Source organism: Carlito syrichta, unplaced genomic scaffold (genome assembly GCF_000164805.1).
Source record: "Carlito syrichta isolate Samal-C Ts95f unplaced genomic scaffold, Tarsius_syrichta-2.0.1 Scaffold71156, whole genome shotgun sequence".
Lineage (NCBI taxonomy): Eukaryota > Metazoa > Chordata > Mammalia > Primates > Tarsiidae > Carlito > Carlito syrichta.
This window is the reverse complement of record NW_007015252.1, coordinates 64,705-80,880: the sequence shown is the minus strand read 5'-3', so window position 1 is coordinate 80,880 and position 16,176 is coordinate 64,705.

Genomic DNA, 16,176 nt, shown 5'->3' with positions numbered 1-16,176 from the left:
GAGTAAGCCAAACACAGTTAAACCATAGTATGTTTATTAAAAGAAAAGAGGAAAAGAAAGAAGGCTACTCTGTAAACAGAGCAGCCCTCATACATTGCTTGGGCTTCAGTTGGAAAATGAAAATAAGTTTATTGAAATGACAGCGCTGTTTGCTCCATAGGCAGGGCAGCCTGTACTGATCTATAAAAAGAGCAGCAACCATCCATTGCTGGAGTTTCGGTTTTCATAGTTATCTCTTGATTATATGCTAAACAGGAAGTGGAATATTCATGGGTTTCCTGGAAAAGAGGTGGACATGTCTAAGAGCTGGGGTTCTCTCTAATTTGTTACTATAATGGGCAGAGTCAGAACAGTTATGGCATTAGAGAGTGTGTTATTTAGCATGTTACTGTGTTATAATGAGTGCATAATGACAGGCAAGGTTAGAAAGAGAGCAAATTAATTGCCACCTTGGTTCTAGTTGGCTGTTTCTTTCTTTTTTTTTTTTTTTTTTGAGTTGGAGTCTCACTCTGTCGCCCAGACTGGAGTGCAGTGGCCACTCCCAGCCACCACAGCCTCGGCCTGCTGGGCTCCAGCGGTCCTTCCACCTCAGCCTTCCGAGTAGCTGGAATTACAGGCATGTGCCACCACACCCAGATGATTTTTTGATTTATTGTAGAGATGAGATCTCGCTGCCCAGGCGGGTCTCGAACCCGTGGGCTCAGGCAATTCACTCACCTCAGTCTCCCAAAGGCGCGGGATTACAGGCTGAGCCACCGAGCCCGGCTAAGTTGGCTGTTTCTTAACCAGATCCTATTTTATTCCTCTTTGAGAATTCAGGATACCAGGCTATCCACCAGTCTAATGAAACTGTCTCAGTCATTGGTTTTGAAAAGTTAGCTTTGTTTATGCTAGGAAACTAGTCCTGCTGAACTCCTATCATAGTGCTTACAATGCAATCAAATGTATTTGTATAAAATAGAGGCAGAGGAAGCTTTCACACAGACACATGTCGTCAATGTGAAGATGAAGGCAGAGATTAGAATAATGTGGCTACAATCCAAGGGATGCCTGGAGTCACTAGAAGCTGGAAAACAAGAAACAAACCTTTAGCTTTACCAGACATTTTCCCAAATAAAATAGATGACATTTGGATTGATACATGGATAGATAAACAGATGATTGAATGATTCATAGATGGATGATAGGTAGACATAGAGAGATGATGTTGGCCAAAAAAAAATGACAGGTTGTCAAAAGAAAAACAAAAATCTATGCATTGGCTGCAATGGTATACAAAAATTAGGTATTACATCTTTAAAATTAAAAAAACAAAGAAAAATTAAGTATTAGAAAAATAAAGTGTTGGTTTTAATTTAAAAGATAGCAATACATATTCCATTATTTGATATCTGGATATCTCAGTGTTTATGAAAACACTTCTTTAACTGCACAGGGCTTCCCTATGTATGAGTGTGCTTATCCATATCTATAAAATGTCCCCAAATTGGATAGGTCCTCATTGAAAGTACATATTCAGAGGCAGTGCAGCCCAATCAACACTCTGATTTCAGACTTCTGGCTCCACACCCATAAGAAAATACATTCTTTCAAACATATTTTTCATTTTAAAATTATGGGATACAGTTAAGGGTTAGGTATACAAATATGCATCATTTGGTCACCCTTGTTGATAAGAAGTGTCCCCCAATCCCCAGACAGATATTGGCTACCATTAATCCTACCACCCTTGCCCTTCCTGTCCCCCTCCCAGAGATTCCCACCACTGTCAATCCTTTTCTTATAGTATTACGAGAGATTTTCAAGGTCCACTTATGAGTGAGAACATGTGATACTCAGATCTTTGTTGCTGTGAAAGATCACTCAGTATTATAGACTCTAGTTTCATCCAGGTTGCTGCGAAATTCATGATTTTGCTCTTTTTTATAGCTGCGTAGTATTCCATCATGTATATGCACCACATTTTTTTAATCCAATCCTCTTTTGATGGACAGCATGGTTGGTTCCAGGTTCTTGTTACTGTGAACAATGCTGCGATAAACATATGTGTGCAGGTATCTTTTTGATAGAGTGTTTTGAGTTCCCACAGACACATGAAGAAATGTTTAACCTCACTAATCATCAAGGAGATGCAAATTAAAACTAAACTGAGATACCACCTAACTCCAATCAGAAAGGCCATTATCAATAACTCAAATAATAGCACATGCTGGAGAGGATGTGGTGAAAGGGAACACTTCTACACTGTTGGTGGGAATGTAAACTAGTGCAACCTCTGTGGAAAGCAGTGTGGCGATTGCTAAAAGATCAAAATATCGACCTCCCATATGACCCCGCAATCCTCCTACTGGAACATTTTTGTTTTAAAGCACTAAGTTTGTGGTAATTTGTTAAGAAAGTGTGTGGCAATTTGTTACCACAAGAAATGAGTAGAATATTATACAATATAGGTTTGGGAGTCAGTTTTTATCTTTAACAGCATATGATCTTAGGTCAATGATTTCTTACTGTCTTAATTTCCACATACATAAAACATTTAAAATAGCTCCTGTTACATGGAATTGTTGTGAAGATTTTTAAAACAAAGTAATGCATTAAGATAAATAAAATACTGACATCAAATAAGGATAATCATTAAATATTAGCCATTGTTATTTTTATTATTACATTTAAATGGTAATGCCAGTGACCACTTTCAATTTATTCTCCACAAATGTCTAGCCGAACAAATCACTGACCCATACATAACCCTTCAAAGAGATCTATTTATCTATCTAAACTATATTGGGTAATTTACTCTGCTCAGTGTTTTCAATTTCGGTTGACAGAGCAGCCTTTGTTGATATTTTCTCGAAGACATTCCTAAGCTGAAGAAAGACAATATTGGAAATGTTGCTATTTCAACAACACAGAGGAGAACTCCTACAAAAGCAATAGAAGGAGAACCAATTTCAAGGATAAATACCATGTGTTATTATTTGGACTGTGTCCCCAAAACTATATATATAAAAAAATACTATCATTATCATTGCAGAATATAATGTGTTAATCTTATTTAAGAAAAGAAACTACCCTGTCATTCATGTTACTATGAATCTACTGGTTTCAAGGACACAAAAACACTCTTTTCCTTCTTCCCTGTATGCCACATCTGGCCTTGAAGACTAACAACACAAGCCAAGGTGCATCTGCTAAGGTAGACAGTGGATATACCTCCTGAAGAATTGCTATGCGTGAAATATCTTCCCAGTGAAATTATGCTCTGTCTACCTGAATGAAATTAACTATTTTGAAAATTATGAATCTATACATGGCATGGATCCTGAAGATCTAAGTATAAATTATGGCTGTTTTACTGAGGTTTGGTGCACTAAACTTCTCTTATCTTCAATGACTTTTTCTTCTTTGTTCATGTTCACTGTAGAAGTCAGAAAAACTAAACATTTACTTTACAGCATTCCTTAAAAATGAATGTGGTCCTCTGATATGATTTTGCCTGTGAATGGTATTCACTAACACTGCTTCCTAGTCTCTGCTTTCTTTCCCAATGGTGGCTGTGATATGGGGGACCAGGCAGCCATAATGGAATTAATAAAATGAAAACAAGAGGCAAAGAAACATGTTTGCATGCACATAAACACACACAGGGGATGCCCCAAAACATAATATATTTATCAAAATTGTGTATTTATTCTTATACATTTAAACTTCAGTCACCTTCAAAGTACTCTTCATTTGATGCAATACACCTATGGAAATGCTTATTACGTTGCACAAAACAGATTTTGAACTTGGCAACTTTGATTTTTTGTTTTTTTTTTTTTAGTATTTCTGCTGTTTTTTGTTTCACCTTTTTCACATTGGCAAAACATTTCCCTTTGAGAACTTTTTCTTTTTTTTTTAATTTCAAAGATGGGAGGTGTGCTTCAGGATTAGGTATATAAGTGGCCATTGTACAGGTGAAGTTTGGGTCTCACTTTGCTCCCCACTTTCCCTGATTTGAGATCAGATACTCTTATTGATATTATGTGTCTCCCCCTCCCTCCCCTGGCAGTTTCTGGCTACTACCAATCCCTTTCTATAGTATTATGGTAAATGTCCAAGGTCTACTTATGACTAAGGATTTGTGGTACTTAATTCTTTATTTCTGTGATAGATCATTGGGTATTATAGACTCTAAATCAATCTAAATTGCTGCAAAGTCTATAATTTTGCCCTTCGATGTGACTGCATAATATTCCATCATGTATATGTACCACTTTTTTTTATCCAGTACAGTTTTGATGGGCAGCACTGTTGGTTTCATGTTTTTTCTATTATGAATAGTGCTGCAATAAACATGCATGTGCAGGTGTCCTTTTCGTTGAATGATTTGAGTTCCTCTGGTTATATTCTCTACTGGGTTGTATGGAAGGTCAATTTCTTGTTCTTTTAGGAATTGCCACAACGTTTTCCATAGAAGTTGAATTAGTTTGCATTCCCACCCACAGTGTGGAAGTGCTCCCTTTTCTTCCACATCCTCACCAACATCTGTTGATTTTTGTTTTATTAAGGATGTACATTCTTACCGGAGTTAGGTAATATATTAATGTGGTTTTGATTTGCATTTCTCTTATGATTAGTTAGGCTGAGCATTTATTCATGTGTCTGTTGGCTGCCTGCATGTCTTCTTTTGAGAAGTGTCCGTTCATGTATTTTGCTTACTTTTTAATGGAGCTGTTTGTTTTTATCCTTTGGACACGTTTGAGTTCCTTGTGGATCCTGTATGTTAGGCCTTTGTCAGATATGCAGTTGGCAAATATATTTTCCCATTCCGTGGACTATCTCCCCACTCTCTTGATGGTTTCTTTTGCTTTGCAGAAATTTTCAGTTTAATGAGGTTCCATTTGTCTATGCTATCTCTTATGGCATGGGCTTTGGGAGTTTTGATCAGGAAATGGTTTCCTATTCTGATTTCTATAAGAGTATCTCTTGCATTTTCTAACTTTGAGGTTTTGCATTTAGGTCTTTGAACCATTTAGAGTTGACTTTTCTTTATGGTGATAAGTAGGGGTCCTCTTTTATTCTACTCAAAGAAATCAAAGATATCAAAGATGACACAAACAAATGGAAAAACATTCCATGCTCATGGATTGGAAGAATCAACATTGTTGAGATGTCTGTCCTACCAAAGACAATTTACAAATTCAACACAATACCCATTAAATTACCAACATCATTCTCAGACCTGGAAACGGCAATACGGAAATTCGTATGGAAACATAAAGGACCATGAATAGCCAAAATAATTCTCAGCAAAAGAAACAAAGCAGGAGGTATCACACTTCCAGGCATTAAGCTTTATTATAAGGCTATAATAATCAAGTATTTGTATAAGTGCAGTCATAAAGACCAATGGAACAGGATAGAGATTCCGGAAGCAGAACCTCAATTTCTCAATCAACTCATTTTCAACAAAGCCTCCACCGGCAACCACTGGGGAGAGAACCTATCAGTAAATGGTGCTGGGAAATCTGGCTGACCACGTGCAGAGAACTTTTGTCATTCAGAAAACAAACAAAAGAATAAGTCACTTAGGATGAGATCAGGTGAATAGGGAGGGTGAAGCAAAGGGGTGATGCCATTTTTTGTCAAAAATTGCTGTACACCCAGTGTGGTGTGGGCAGGTGTGTTCGTAAATCACCCATCATGAAATGGCCAAACATGTTGAAAGAATCTCAAAAAAAAAGAAAAAAAAGAAAAAATGAAAATTTCACTGAAGCCCAATGCAACCTCTCACAACAACACTAGCTGGTACAGAGATGCAGATGGGTTCCTAGAACACTTACCTAGCGGAAGAAGACTGTACTACCAGGGGGCTACCCTCCAAAAATATAAATCCAGTTTTTTTAATCCCCCCCTTTTATTTCAGCAAAATGCTTGCTTTGATATCATGTACTACTAATTAGCATCATCAACCCAGCAAGAATGTTTAGCTCCTGCTTATCAGTTTTACTATTACTTGTCACTGAAGGAATGAGGCCAAAGCAACTTCATCTTGGATGCTTATCTGCCATGTTGAGTTCTGATGAAACCCAGTTCTAGAAAAGCCACTAAGATTTCCAGTTTATCTATTATTTCTTGTGTAGTGGCATGCAATTACTAGAAATTTTGCCCTTAGGTCAAATAACCTTGATGTTATCATACTTCAACTGTCCTATACATCCCTTCTGGATCACGTATATCCTTTCTCTATGGTATATAATTCCTAAGAATATAATGACAAAGATATCTACCATCTTGTCTCACCACTGCCTGAGAAATGGACTTGGCTTCTGTTCATTAAGTCTCTATTAAGTGTTTCTTTCTGAAAAAGCGAATACGTCATCCTCTTTCTTCTACCTCTCAGCTCCCTTGGACTTTTTGTGGTAAGTTTGCATAGACTTGACCTCAGAACAGAAGAACATGAGGAAATGACCATAATTTATAAACCACTTATTCAAAGTATATGCAAACACAAAAGATGTTTTCATACTCAAGGAATTTGTAGATAAATTAGGGTTAAAAAAAGTAAAATTCAATGATTATTCAATTATCAGTAGTTACAAGGCACAATGACAATGTATAAAAATGAGGAACTAAAATACTAGAGAATTCAAAGACCTCACATACAAGGCGGTATTCAAATTAAGTTTAAAAAAATGACCCAGTTGTATAAGTAGAAATCAGCTGCTTCTAACATAGGAAACATAAGTACAAACATAAGCATGACATGTTCTGGAAATTGTATGTGGTTCAGTGTTGCTTAAGTATGGCACTTTTGACAAAATATTGAAAGCTACAACAGTTAATAGACTAGCAGGTGTCTGGTCAACACAGAGTATGAACAATGTGCAAAATTGTTGAGAATATATCCCATGTGTAACAGGCAGCCCCTGAAAAATTCAAACTAAAAAGTGAAATATTTATGTTTTATTGTTTTAAATAGAGGTGTTAAGGAAAATTAAAAACTCAGTTAAAAGAGCAAGGAAGGATTTAAGATAAATAAAACAGCAATAGAGTTTCCATGAACTACCTCAATTTTACCAATTATAGATAATAATCAGATTTTAATTTGTCTGGATTCAAATCTTATCTTTGTCATTTGTGAACTGTGTTGCAAGGTAAAAAACCTCTTTTTGCTTCAGTTTCTCATTGGTGAAATTAGAGTAATAACAGTTACATTTTATACAATCATTACAAGAATTAAATGAATCAGTGTTGGTAACACATAATAGTATTTAGAAAAAAAAGCACTGTGTAATTTTGATAAATAAATAAATAGTATATACAGTATATAAATAAATCATTATAAGGGGAAAAGAGTGAAAACTATCTCAGGTTTTCTGATAGTCAGTCTCTGGTTTTCTATTTAATCATTCAAGAAAGTAAATCTTATTTATTATTGAAAAAAATTTTAATGGATTATTTTCTGCCTTAAAAATTGCTAATTCTTTAAGCCACAACAGAAAATGACTGTGAAATTATCAAGATTATAACATTGTTCTGTGAAATTTTAAGCAATGTTAAAACATAACTAATGTTGTCACACACAAAGCTAGTTATATACAATACACACACATACACAAAAGGGAGACAAAAGAAGAAAATTACTTATCAATTTGTTTATGTTTAAAAAATGGAACTTTCAATTTTATTTGTTTGGAAAGTATGTAGTAACCAAAGAAGTAACTTTTAACAAAAAGAAAGAAAATTACGTGTATATGTTCATGTGTTGGATGTCCTTTTATATCAGCTATTTGACTCTAGCTACCAAAATTTTTCATTTCTTTTTTTAAAGAAATTAACAACTTCATGCAAATTTCAGTTTTGAAAGTGGCCTTCCAGTGGTGAATTTGATAATTGTATGAAAATGAATAATTTTAATAAGCTGTGGCAGCATAATAAGCTGTCATAGAGAACTAATTATCACTTAAGACACTCACAATAGCTGTCATTTTTTCATACTGAGAATGCAAACCCTAAACAAGCATAGAAAAGGAAAAACAATCAAGTTCTACAGAAGCATGCAAAAGAGCTATTTTCTGCCTTGCTAAGAGTAATAAAAGAACTAAATGTGAATAGTCATTCATTCTGCAAATGAATGGAGTCATTTGTTAGATTTATATTTCATGGAACTGAAAACATTCAAAAATCTCTTTATTAAATTTTGCAATGCAGTTTTTTTTTTCTTTTTTTCTTTTTTCAAAATGAAGTTTACTACTTTCTAAAACATTTCTTTGGTCATTCAAATTCCCTTGAAAACTTTATAATTCTTGTTACTTTTAAAAAATGTGTTTCTACTTGGAAGGCTGAGACAGAAGGATCACTGGAGCCCAGCAGGTCGAGGCTGCGGTGGCCGGGAGCGGCCACTGCACTCCAGTCTGGGTGACAGAGTGAGACTCCAACTCAAAAAAAAAATGTGTTTCTTATAACATAGCTAGCTTTTGTTTATTGGAAAATCTTCCATTTTGAAACATGAGAGTGTTTGTAAATATGTAATTAAGTCATAGTCAGAGAACAAAATACTTGAATTTGTATGCCAAAAATGGCAGAAGATCACTCTGGAATTTTCAGGTTTCACAAAACCAGAAGTCAAAATCTTTACTTACTTCACTTATTCTTAAATAAAACATACAATCTCTTGGATTTAAGAGCTTTGTGTTTTGCCTAGTCCTGTTCTTGGTCCCAAACTCATTATGGTTATGTTCTTTTCTCAAGAGTTCCAGAAGAAAAAATTCTACTTCCAGAAAGAATATAAAAGGACCAGAAGGTCTCATCATAGTAACTTCAAGAAAAATCAAAAATACATAAAAATCAAACAGCTAATGAACAGAGAACACTATGATAAACTAATTTTCAGAGTGAACAGATACAGTGTCTGATTGTGAACAGGGAGAGAGGTTTTTTAAGTACAGGAGATTTAGGAAGTGGGAAGTCATTGTTGTTACATTTCCCTTCATTGTTGTAATTCTCTCCTCATCAAGTTAAGTGACTTCGGTAGAAATTAAGGGGTTACACTCTATAGTTTTTTCTCTTTTTCCCCTTTAGGGAGTCTGATGTTTAAGAATAAGATATTCAAAAGTAACTCCATATATGGGAAAAGTTAGAATCTTACCATGCACACCCAAAGAGAGACACAGGCTCAGAAAATACCTGAGAAGATCTTAAGATTATACCTTGGTACAGAGAAAATATACAACCAGTGAATAAATAAATAAATAATATGCAAAACAATAACAAAATCAAAGCTCCAAGGAAGAGGAAGAATCTAATTTCCAGAGTTATTACAGTAGATATAAATATCTATCCTTCAAACAAATCATACAAACAGAAAAGCATTGCCCATTTAAAGAAAAAATGGAATCAGCAGAAATTAACCCTGGAAAAAAAGCTGATGGCAAGTCTACTAGAAAAAACTGTAAAGCAGCTGTATTGAATATGCTCAAAGAAATAAAATATAATATGACAAAGGTCAAGAAAATTATGTATAAACAAAATGGAAGTATTATTGAAGAGATAAAACTGAAAAATAAGTTAAGAAATGTCTGAAGCTGACAACTACAATAACTAAAATGCATAAATTTAACAGTGTGATTTTTGTCTCAGTCCATTTGTGTTTCTATAAAGGAATATATGAGACTGAGTAATTTGTAAAAAAAGGTTTATTGGCTCAACTTTCTTTAGGTTATACAAAAACATGGTGTCAACATTTGCTTCTGGCAAGGGGCTCAGGTTGCTCTCACTCATTGTAGAAGAGGAAGGAGTGACTGTGTGTGCAGACCACGTGGTGAGAGAAGAGGCAATCAGGAGAAGAAGAGGTTCCAGGCTCTTCACAACAATCAGTTCCAGCAGGAACTAAGAGAGATAACTCACTCACCAAGCTATTCATTAGGAATTCACACTCACAACCCATACCTTTCACAAGGCCCAGGTCTAGCATTGGAGATCAAATTTCAGCATCGAGTTGGAGACAACAAACAAGCAACATTCAAGCCATAGTAGATTAAAGGGAGGAGTTGGGCAGGTAGAAGAAAGAATCAGTAAACTTGAAGATAAGACAATACAAATTATTCAAAGGAAAAGAAAGGCAAAACATTAAAAAAGTTAGCAATGTAAAGAACCTGTTATCAAGTAAACCAACATACACATTGGGAAAATCTAAGAAGGAAAAAAAGAAAAATTATCTCAGAGAGATCCACATCAATACACATTAAAATTAAATTTTCTAAAGAAAAAAGATTGAAAGCAACAACACAGACAATGACTAAACACATACAAAAATTTTCAATTGCATTATCAGCAGATTTATCAATAGAAATTGTTTAGATCAGAACACAGTGAACCAATATTCTTTCAGCCAAATTGCTAAAAGAAAAAAAATAAGAAATTCAACCCAAAATTTTATATCAAACAAAACTGTTCTTCAAAGATGAGGGAAAATTTAAGACATTTCCAGATAAGCAAAAGCTGAGAAAGTTTGCTTCTTCTAGGATTTCCTTGAGAGAAATGCTTATGAAAGTTCTATATGTTAAAATGAGAGTATGCTACACAATAACTCAAAACCATATGAGGAAATAAAAATGTCAGTAAAAGTTAATTCATAGGCAATTTTAAAAGGTACTATTATTGTAACAACAGTTTTATGACTCCACTTTTTTTCCTACATGATTTAAGAGGTTAATGCTTTAAAAAAATCTAAAACTGTAGGCAACATCAACAAAATGACCATTTAAAGTTTACTGTTACTTATTACTCACCACACAGAAAACAAACAAATAAACAAAAAATAAATAAGCAATGAGATATTTTTCTTTTGAGTTGGAGTCTCACTTTGTTGCCCAAACTGGAGTACAGTCGCACGCTCCCAGCCACTGCAGGCTTACTCTGCTGGGCTCCAGCAAACCTTCTGCTTCAGCCTTCCAAGTAGCCAGGACTACTGGCACATGCTACCATACCTGGCTAATTTTTTATTTATTGTAGAGATGAGGTCTCACCAAGTTGCCCAGGTGGGTCTTGAACCCACAGGCTCAGACAATCCACTCCCCTTGGCCTCTCAAAGTGCTGGGACTACAGGTTGAGCCACCAAACCCAGCCTACAACTAGATTTTTACTGAAGTTACTGAGCAAGCCTGCTGGCGAGCACTAAAAGGATAGCAAAATTCCTGTGAAGCATGAAACTCCAGGGTAGCATTACAAATTAAGGGAGCAAGACACCTTTCCTCTGCCACATTGTCTCTTCTTTTGGGATTTGCTTGAACTCAGAGTGTTCTTCTTGTTATAAGGAAAAGATAAGAAGGAAATTCCCAGGAGTCCCCACTCTCACCACAGATGGCAGCAGTATTTGCAACAGGAGAATCCCCTAGTCCTCAGACATCAAATGGCATTTGGAGAGTTCCTAGGAGCTTGCATGACTGCATTGCCTCAGAGTTAGAGCCCATGTAGAGCACACCACACCCCCATGATCTCCTGTACAGTGTCATTTTGAAATCAAATTCACTGCTAGAGTATGTTCTGTCTTGGGCTCCAGTAGTCACTAAATGTCCATCACTAAGTCCATCATCATATTCCACATCCATACAGGTATCTTTAGCACCACAGCCCTTGAGATAAATGCTTATGGAATCTTCCTAGCATACCACCCCTCTGGGAATAGACAAACCTGAACATTAGGGAAGCCACTGAAAAACACCCAATACCACATCCTCATGTGCACCTAAGCCTGACCTAACAACCAGTGTAGTCATGGCCTTGCCTTTTCAGACAGCCTGCTGCACAGCATGTTAGCCTGCTAAGGAAGCACAAGCCTAGACAATCAATCTAGTGATCCTTTCCTAAGAAATATTGCATCATCACCATCATGAACTCCCATAGCTCAAGTTACTGTGACAATCATAGATATAAGTAACAAGTATTACATTGAAGAAACTGCATGGAGATGATGCTGAGGTGACCCAAACCCAAAATCTGTGCACCACACACTGCCAACATCTTAAGACCCTTCTACAGAAAAAAAAATCTCTCTCTACAAAAGCTATTCCATAAATTTGAAAAAAGAATGTTCCACTAGATATACAGATATCAAATAGACATATAAAAAAGAAAGAACATATGATACCCTTAAAAAAACACAATACCTTTTCAGTACTAGAACTAAGAAAAATAGAGTGTGTCTGAAAAGAAATTTAAAATATGATCTTAAGTAAACTCAGCAAGATACAAAAGGACACAGAGAAAATATTAAATAAAATCAGAAAACAGTGGTTGGAATGAGAAATTCAACAGAGATAGATAACATAAAAAACAGCTGAAGAATTTTGAGTGGACCAATTGAGTGGATGAAATAAAAATACAATTGAATATGTTATCAACAGGCTAGATCAAACAAAAGAAAGAATTTCTGAACTTGAAGAAAGGTCTTTTAAAGTAACTGATTCGAGGGAAGGAAGAAATAATAATAAAAAGGAACGAAGAGAACCTATGAGCCTGATGGTACAACATTAAACCAGCTAATTCCACTTTATAGGAATTACAGAGGAAGAAGAGATTAAAAATAAACAAAAAAACAATTTAACAAAATAATAGCTGAAAATTTTCTAAGTCTTCAAAGTGATGCTAGCATACAAATTTAGAAAGTATAAAATTACCAATTAGATTAGACCCAAAAAGCTCTTCTCTAAGGCATATTATAGTCAAAGTGTCAAAGTCAAAGACTAAGAGATAATTCTAAAAGCTACAAGATAAAAATATCAAGTAGCACATAAAAGCATCTCCATTAGACAATGAGCAGATTTCTCAGCAGAAACCTTGCAAGTCAGGAGATAATGGGATGACACATCCAAAGTGATGAAAGAAAAGAAAATCTGTCAGCCAAGAATACTATGCCCACCAAAACTGTCCTTCAGAAATGAAAAAGAAATAGAGGTCTTTCTCAGACAAGCAAAAGCTAAAAAAATCCATCATAACTAGAATTGTCTTAACACAAAATGCTTTAGTGATTATTAAAACTGAAAATGAAGAGATAATCATTACTATCATAAAAACACATGAAAGTAGAAAAACTCACCAGTAAAGGTAAATTCATAATCAAACTCAGAATATGTGAAGGAAAATCTCTCAATTCTTTAGAGTAAAATTTAAAGTTCGAATGATAATTTTAAAAATTGGTACAGTTAGTGGCAAAAAAATGCACAATAGTAAAATATACAAATTAAAGAAAAGAAATATAACTTGAGGGAAGGAAAAGATCTAGAATATTTTTATGTAATTAAATTAAGTTGCTAAACTTAATTGTTTAAAATAGCATATTATAATGACAAGACTGAAGGTTGGATCTATAGTAATCACAAGAAAATAAATACAGTAGATGCATAAACAAGTAGAAAAGCAAAGTTTAACTGCACAGAAAATTACCAAATTACAGAAGTAAACAGAAAAAGAGAAAGAAAGAAGCTTCAAAACAACCAGAAAATCATTAAAATGGCAGGAGCAAGTTGTTACCTATGAATAACAACCTTGAATGTAAGTGAATTAAATTCTGCAATTAAAAGATAGGTTAAAAAAAAGAAAAGAGCAAGACTTTCTAAAATAAGAAAAACTACATCTAGAAGCAAAAATAGTAATTACCATCATGAAAATATGCAAAATTATAAAAGTTACCATTGGAGAGATACACAAAGGAAAAATAGAAAGGGATCAAACCACATCACCACAAATTACCAAACCAAAATGATAAATGAAAATAGAGAAAGAATCAAATAATATACAAAACAACCATAAAACAATCAATGAAATGACAGAAGTAGGTCCTCACTATCAATAATAACTTTGAAAATAAGCAAATAAAATTTCCTTTAAAATATATATACTGAATGAACAATTTTTTTTTAAGTACCCAATTATATCTAGCCTACATGAGACTCACTTCACCATTAGAGACAAATATATGCTGATCATAATGGAATGGAAAAATACTTTCCATGCAAATGGAAACCTAAGTAAGCAGGAATAACCATAATTATTTCAGATAAAATTGACTTTAGGGAAAAAACTGTAAAAATAAAAAAAGATCACTATATAATAATAAATGAATCATTTCAAAAAGATAATATAACAATTGCAAATATATAGGCTTCCAATGCTAGAACATCAAAATGTATACAGCAAATGTTATGAGAACTACAAGGAGTGATGAACTGCAATACAATAGAAGTGGGGGACTTCAATTTCTCACTTTCAACAATGAAAAGACCATCTAAACAGAAAAAAAAGTATCAGAATTAAAATGTACCATAGACCATATGGACTTAATAGATAATTACAGAGCATTCCATCCAATAGCTGCAAAATGTACATTCTTACCAACTGCACATGAAATGATTTCCAGGATAAATCATATGATAGACTATAAAACAAGTCTCAACAAATTTTAAAAGATAGAGATCATATCAATGTTTTTATTATGATCATGAAGGTATACAACTAGAAAATGAAAAACTTTGGAAACTTTACAAAAATGTGGAAACGAAACTTCCTGCTCCTAAATAACCAATAGGCCAATGATAAATTATGGGAAAATTTAGAAATTACTTGAGATAAATGAGAATGGAAACAAACATCGATACCAAAACCTAAGAATGCAATAGACACTGGGAAAAGTTTATAGCAGTAAATGTCTACATCAATTTTAAAAAAGCCTTCTAATAACTTAATAATGTACCTCAAGGAACTAGAAAATAAACAAACAAAAAATAGTAGTCAGAAGAAAATAGTAGATCAAAGAGAAGATATAAATGAAATCCAAACTAAAAAACACCAGCAAATTGAAGAGTTGATTTTTTAAAATGACTGGGAGAATAGACAAACTTTTACTTGCACTAACAAAGGCAAAAGAGAGAAAATTTAAGCAAATAAAATCAGTGAGGAGAGGGGGAACAAGATGGTGACAGCATAGGTGAACTTGTGAGATTCTCTGAATGTGAGTTCCCAAAATATTCTTACTTTCCTTCCCCCATCCCCCAGCCCACCACCAGCCATGCTGGTCCGAGGCCTGGGGACCTTCGGTCTCACGCAGGGCTGGATATTGCAGCCCCCTGCTGCTGCTGTTCCACCACGTATGTGGGAGCCTCGGGTCTCAGCTAGCTCCCTGGCTACATTGTCTCTCACCCAGCACCCAGCACCAAGCCGCCCATCACTCAGGGAGGCTCTGGGCACCTGCCCCTCAGAGACACCAGTCCCATTCCAGGCTGAAGTACCCTGTGGAGGGCCCAGGGCCACTCTCGCCACTCACTGCCAACCCATTGGAGCTTTGGAGCTCTGGAGCTCCAGGCCCAGCTGGCTGAGGCACTCAGCATGTGACCCAAAGCTTGGGGACCCAGACAAGTGGAGAGAAAGGGATCTACGAAAGAGAATCTGCCTCTGCCTTTCTCCAGGCAGAGATTTCCATTGCCCTGCCCACCTGTCAACAAACTCCACCTCGGTTCCTAAGGTAACATCCCTAAACAGGAGACAAAGCCCCACCCCTAAGCTGAATCAGATAAACACAATTCCCAGGAAGCCAAACCCAAGCTGTGAGTAAACCTAGCTGCCTGCAACAAAAAAGAAAGGGGACAGGCTGGAGATCAGAGCTGAAGTGATTTTAGTCTGATCTCTTATTGTGACTTATGATTTTATCATTTTGATGGTCTATTTTGATCATGTTTGTTGTTTGCCTTCTGACTTACACTGTTTCATGATTATATTGGTCTGTCTCTGTGTAGCTATCAGTATTCTTTAGGGAATCTTTCTTGTGTGTCTTTTTTCACTTCTTTACAGCCTTGTGTCTCTTTCTCACCTGATAGTTGGTATGTATGTCTGTTTTCCCTCTCGCTCTTCTCTCTCTCCAACTCCTTATTGACCCCACTTCCTCCATTATTTTCCTCTTTTATACCCCCATTTTAATCTAGGAACCTACATACCGTTGAATGGACAGATTGTAAGGCAGAGGGAAACAGGTTCCAGTGTGCTCATACACCTGTTTGTGGATGCTAGAATCAGCATATACATTCTGAACCACAGCTTCCCTCTCAATTAAACCTCAAAACTGCAAAAAGTACAGATTGTAGCCTACACTCCAACCTCAAAAGTGAACAAAGCCAGAAGACCCTCATAAGGAAGAAC